Source organism: Triticum dicoccoides, chromosome 4A, assembly GCF_002162155.2.
Source record: "Triticum dicoccoides isolate Atlit2015 ecotype Zavitan chromosome 4A, WEW_v2.0, whole genome shotgun sequence".
NCBI classification, from domain to species: Eukaryota; Viridiplantae; Streptophyta; class Magnoliopsida; order Poales; family Poaceae; genus Triticum; species Triticum dicoccoides.
The window spans coordinates 572,580,629-572,587,384 of record NC_041386.1 but is presented as its reverse complement, the minus strand read 5'-3'; positions in this window follow the sequence as shown (position 1 = coordinate 572,587,384).

Below are 6,756 nucleotides of genomic sequence, written 5' to 3'. Positions count from 1 at the left end.
GGATTCCCTTCGTGCCAACATGAGGGAGGGGCTCTGCTAGCTACTTCGCACTTTGCTACGGTGAACCTTGGTTGGGGGGCATGCATTCATATATAGCTTAGGATTCCCTTCGTGCCAACACGAGGGAGGAGGGGGGCTGCTAGCTACATCGCACTTTGCTAGGTGAACTTCGGTTGAGGGGGAGGGGGCATGCATTCATAGCTTAGGATTCCCTTCGTGCCGATACGAGGGGGGTGGGGGCAAGCAATACTGTGCGCTTTGCGAGAGAGGTGCCACATTGAAGTTGATTTGGTATTTTAAAATCAAACCACCCTTTTGATACATAAATTTGGTCCACATGCAAGTGTGTTCGTGTTCTGACCCTCTCCCGCATCATTTTTCGCCAAATTTATGAACATTAGACAAGTCGGATGACGCAACAGACACGGTTCACTCAAACTAACTGTGTGCCACGCCGGTGCACCTGTCACACACACATCCGCACAGTACATTGGGCTTCATGAGGCTCCCCCTCTCAAAAATATTTGCCCGCTTCGAGGGTTTTTCTGTTTCATAACACAAGGTTGTTATCTCCAAACCGTGTGCGATGTTTCTTGTTCCCAATCCCGCCTGCATCAAAAATATCTGCCCGCCTCGAGGGTTTTTCTTTTTCATAACACACGATTGTTATCTCCGGACCGTGTGCGATGCACTATCATCAAAATTTTCAATAGCTCGACATTTCACTCCTGCGTTTGACTCCTGCGTAGTAAAATTTTCAGTACCCGCGTCATTTCCTCAAACACCCCCCTCCACACACACACACACCAAAACCTCCTCGGGCGTGCACGCGCGCGCACACACACACACACACACACACACATACACCCTCCCTCGCTCGAAACCCTAGCAAAGTCCCCGCCGTCGCTGCCACCACCGTCACAAGGCCTCCATTGTCAACATCTGCCGGTTTACCCGTGCAGCTTACCCACCGATCTCCATACCCAGGCCGCCCTGAGTTTCTTAGATGACACCTGCCAAACACCCCCTTTCCTACATATCCCCATCCCCATCCCCTACTCCAAAGGGTCGCACAGCCTAAGCCCGGCTACGCTTCCCGTGGAGCTCGAGGAGCGATTGGCCCAAAAGAGGTGTTGTCGGCGTTCTGGGAACGGGGGTCCCCAGACTTGCCTGCTTGCGGCCCATGGCGTGGCTATGCTAGCCGGCCTGTACGACCCGTCTTCATCAGCGAGACATTCGAGACCCTCGCGGGGCGAACGGCGCAAGACCTCCTCAGGAGCGGCCTCACCAGGCTGCCTCACGAGGAGCGAAGAAATCAAGGTAGGGCAAACCTCGCAAGGCTCTCGTGACGTGAGCCATGACGACCAAGACCAAGCGGGCGCCAGCGCGCGCAACATCCTTGTTTCCTCTTTGGTTCTAAGGAGGCAAGCGCATGCGCGGAGTACCGAGGCATCAAGCAAAGGTTTCCATATCAGTGCAATGTTACCAAGACCAGCAGGACGACAGGACGGAGGTCACCATGGAGCCCATGACGGCGTCACCACCAGAGCCTTTCGCAGGCGAAGACCGCTTTTATCAGGATAAGCTGTACTAGCTGTCCCCTTCCAAATTGGCCGTTGTTGGCTCCCTTCCCGCTCAATATTTGGGGAGAGGACCAGGGCCTACATAAGTAGAGCTAGCCACCGCCGTAGAGGCCAACTCATCGGATCCTCATCTGATCCTTAGCCAATCCTTAGCCACACACTGAGCACAAGAGCACCTCAACCTCAGGAGGCTGTTCTTCCCCTTGTACTGTTCATCATCAACCCAAGAGGCAATCCACCACCACCACACTGGAGTAGGGTATTACACCGCAACGGTGGCCCGAACTAGGAAAAATCTTGTGTCTTTTGTGTTGTGAGTTTGCCGAGTTCGTCCGCGAGATCTTAGCGAGCTAGGGAGTGGATCGGTAGGGAGGAAATCTTCACGCGCACCCCAGTGTTTGAACCTTGAGGTTTTTGCCGGTACCCGTGATCCAACATTAGGCGCGCCAGATAGGGGTGTGCCGGAGCTTCCTTTCCGTTGTTTCGCATCCAGTTGCTCCGTCGTCTCCATGGCGGATGCTCGCCATGCTCGTGCTGAGCACCGGGCTGTCCTAGCCACTCGCGTCGCACAGACGGCTCCTGTCGGTGGGCCACCTCGTCGTTCTCCGTCTCCTACCGCCAACACCGCCGCCGGCCCAGCGGGGAACGAGCAACAAGCGTCCTCGCTGCACCCCTCGGTGCGGCGGGACGGCCGCACCGCCACTCCATCGCTGACCCCGGCCGGCTCCTTTGTTGGGATCTACGGTAGGGTGCGTCGACTGCAAATTAAAATTTCCTACACGCAGAACAACTAAGAACATGCCACGGGAGATGGATCACAGTTCGTTACCACTAGACGCGCAGTGCCGTGCAGCGGAAGAAGAGTTGGGGCAACGCGTCCGCGTGGATCGTATCCTCCTCGTCCGATCTCCCTCGTACAGCCGGTGGTCGGTTCCCACGTATAGGTTCGCCGGAGCGGCGCAAGCGCACCACCTCTAATGGTATCCGCGCGTGTAGGAGGAACGTCATGCGGCGGACTACTAGGTCCGGTCACACAACCGGCAGCGAGTAGAGGTGTCTATTCGCAACATGTGCAAACCCTAGTGACAGCGCCGAAGCGATCAGCCCATGAGTGTGCCGCACCTCCACTATATATATAGGCGTCCGTCACGGGCTCAACACTTGGGCCTCGCACGGACCCTAAAGCCCATATGTCTACTCGGCCACAATCCGAATACAGTTCGGATCACATCCGACCAGTGTCCTCGGATCTGACCTCGTAGGTTCCTTCCCTTAAGCGCGCGACCCCTTAGGTTCAAGTCGGCTTGGTCGCAGTTCGGATCACCTCCAAACTGCACGGTTGGTAGCGGCCTCTAGGAAGGCATGCCGAACACCAAGAAGACTATGAAGCTGGTTAGCGAACCTGTACATCACACTTCCATTCCTTTTGCCACACGATATATGTTGTCAAGCTCAAGACGAGTCTGTCATCCTTGTGCTAGCCTAGCCTCTTTCTTGTTCCAGTGATGCCGACCACAAACCGGATTATCTCATAATCCTTGTCGCATGGCCATGCTTATCCTGGTCGGATCACACGAGGGGCCCAGAGTATATCTCTCCTGATCGGAGGGGAAAATCCCATCTTGCCGGACCACGTCTCGCAGCATGGTTCTGGACAAACCCGAAACCTACCTTTATAACTACCCAGTTATAGAGTAGCGTTTGGTCGGCCCAAAGCAAGTCTGTCACCATCCCGAGTACATGCGTCAGCTCAGGTCTTAGGACATAGAACATATGTTGTACTAGAGACTCACAGATGACATATCGCTGCGTCTCATAGTTGGGTCTGTCCGACTCAGACCTTATCTCGACTCGGATCCAACTACGTCGAATCCGACCAGATCCTACCAAGTCCGTATTATCTGGTTAGCATCCAATGCTCCATGGCTAGTGAGACCAAGCCATCGACCGTGTCATATTCTAGTCTAGTTGGCTGCGCGTCCACATAGCCCTTTCGACTAGGGATCTTTTAGGACAGTCATCATACAATGCATAGTCCCACAAACAAGTCACGTACTTGCTGATACACATCATTGATAATGTCCAAGGACTACCTTTTTTCATAAACACATAGGAAATATCATCATACATGATTGCCTCTAGGGCATATCTCCAACATCCTCGTCCCACGCTCGTCGCGCTCCCATGGACGCATGGGCCGCGCTCCTCATGGCGCACGAGCTCCTGCGCTACCGCCCGGTTGATGACCTCTACAAGGACTGGCTCGACCGCATCGCCGAGCTCGTCCACGCCGCAGGGGGCTCCCCTGCGCCATCCCTCCCTCCGCCTCACGCTCCGCCAGCTACAGGCGACATAGCTCACGGAGCGCCTCCAGCACCTCTGCCCCAAGACGGTGCCCTAGCGCCAAGGCGCGTGGCTCCACGACGCGACCCGCCGCGTCCGGCGCCCGCGCGTGAAGAGAGAAGCTGCCAAGAAGTCCCTCGACCGCAAGAGAACACTCTGCCACTCCTCACACCGCCGCGCCAGAATCGTTTGCCGCGGCAGGGCCTCGCGCCGCTTGCTGTGGCGGCATGTGGGCATCAGGACCAAGCTCCACCTCCAAGACGGGCCCCGACAACCACGGCGGGGTGCCGCGCCTTCACCCCCGAGCTGCGTAGCGTCGCCTGCCCGGGTAAGTTCAAGCCAGGTCTGCCTCCTCACTACGACGACACCCCGACCCCACGGAGTTCTTGCAGCTCTACGAGCTGAGCATTGAGGCGGCCAACGATGACGAGAAAGTCATGGTGAACTGGTTCCCTATGGCACTCAAAGACGGCGCCCGTTCGTGGCTCCTGAACCTGCCTCCAGGCTCAATCTCCTCCTGGGATGAGATGCGCGACCGCTTCGTCGCCAACTTCCAAGGCACTCGCGATCGCCTGCCGGCCGCGGGTGACCTGCGCCACGTCAAGCAACAACCAGGAGAGACCCTCCAGAAGTACATCCAGCGCTTCAACACCATTCGCCTCAAGATCCCCAAGGTCACGAACGAGGCCATCATCTCCGCGTTCTCCGACGGTGCCTGCGATGTCAAGATGAAGGAGGAGCTTGCTATCCACGAGGAGCTGTGCATATCTCAGGAGCTGTTCAACCTGGCGACCAAGTGCGCAAGAGCTGAGGAAGGGTGCCTCTCCCTCCTTGAGCTCCCGGCTGCGGACATGGAGGAAAAGAAAGCCAAGGCCAAGGACGTGAAGCACAAGGGAGCAGCCGTGCTCGCGGCAGAGCCGGACACCAAGTGTGGCATAGATCAACCCAAGTCATCCAAGAGCAGCCGACCGTTCGACGCCTTCCACAACCTGAATACCCACAACACCAGTGATTGTCAAGAGCTTAGAGCCATTCATGAAGGACGCTTCGGTCGACGCCCCGAGCGCAGCGACCGGGGCTACGGCCGAGGAGGAGGACGTGGAGGCCGTGGAGGCGGGCGCTGGGACGACCGTGGCCCGCGCCAGGAGTGGCGCGACCGGCCTCGTGAGGACCGCTGGCAGGACCATATCCTCGCGAGGGCGCCTGGAGGGACCAGCCTCGTGAGGATCGTCCTCAGGGCAACGCCGGTCTTCCCCCACTACCGCCACCACCGAGAAGGAATGACGACCATTATCAGAACGAGGGGGCTGGGGGCTTCCAGGAGCCACGAGATATCGCCTGCATCTTGGGCGGAGCCCAGGCCCCAGCCTCGCAGGGTATCTTCAAACAGTTTGCTCGTGAAGTGAACGTAGTCCTCCCCAAGCTTGAGGCCACGCGCCCGCTCAGGTGGTCCTAGTGCGCCATCACCTTCAACTCGGCAGATCAGCTCAAGTGCGTAGCCACCGCTGGTGCCCTCCCGATGCTTGGTTCACCAGTTATCAACAACCTGCAAGTCACCAAGACCCTCATCGACGGCGGCGCAGGGCTCAACCTCCTGTCCGTCGACACGTTCGACAACCTCCAAGTGTCGTATGATCAGCTTCAGCCTACCAAGCCTTTCTCAGGAGTGACCGACGGCTCCACCACACCGAAAGGGCAGATTCGCCTTCCTGTCACCTTTGGAGAATGCAAGAACTACCGCACCGAGCTCATCGACTTTGACGTCGCGCACATCCGTCTGCCATACAACGCCATCCTTGGGTATCCAGCCCTGGCCAAGTTCATGGCGGTGACACACCACGGCTACAATGTTCTCAAGATGTCGGGAAGCGGCGGAATCATCACGGTCCCATGCGAAGAAAGAGACGCGGTGTGCTCCCTCGAGCGTGCCTTTCAAGCTGCAGCAATCGACGATCCCGACAGCAAGGGCAAGGGTCCTCCAGAGGCCATCCCCAAGAAGAAGAAGCAGTTGCGTCGTGCCGGGCCCCAGAAGGGCGGCGTCGCAACTGGAACCTCGTCAGGATCAGCGCCCGCTCTAGAGGCGCCTCCATCCATCGCATAGGGAGGCGCGCCCAGCGCCCTCCTCGGGCAGGGCTCGGGGGCTCTCTTCTGTAGGGCCTCAGATCTTGCCAACATCACGAGGGAGGCGCTCGGGCACCACTTGGAGGTGTGCTTCACGACACGTTTCCCTCAGGAGAACACAGGGCAAGGAGCACCCACCACTCAGGAGTTCATCACCAAGACCACTCAGGAACTACAAGACGCAAGGGCCATACGTGGCGACCGTCGCTCACGAAGCGCAGCTCCCCATCCAGGCGAGGATGCTGGGCTGCGCGTCTGCATCGATGTCCCGGTGCTCGACAGAGCCGCATCTCAGGAGGTCTTCTGGCCCTCGCATGTGGGTCGCTGCGAGGGTCCACCGCACATCTACGTTCGCATGCCTTTTGGCTTTTCGAGCGTGTCGTTTGTTTACCAGCGCAACTTGCGGCGCACCCTATCGACTCAGGAGGCCAGGCACCGTGCCGTCCTGGCGGAGATGGAGACGGTCCTCAAGGAACTGCCTGGAACCCCAGAGCCTCCCGAGGCTCAGGGCCCAGGTGGCTCATGAGGAGTGACCCTTCCGCTGCGTACCTTCAGCTGCTCCGACATCCCTTCATCAACAGAACCAGGTGACATTTTCCAAGTTTATTTAGCTGGGAGCACCCCTCGGGCTGCATCATTCCCAGGCCGTGTGGGTCCGTCCCAGTGGCATGTATCTTTCTGCATTTACCCAAGCTGATCGGCTCTCTGT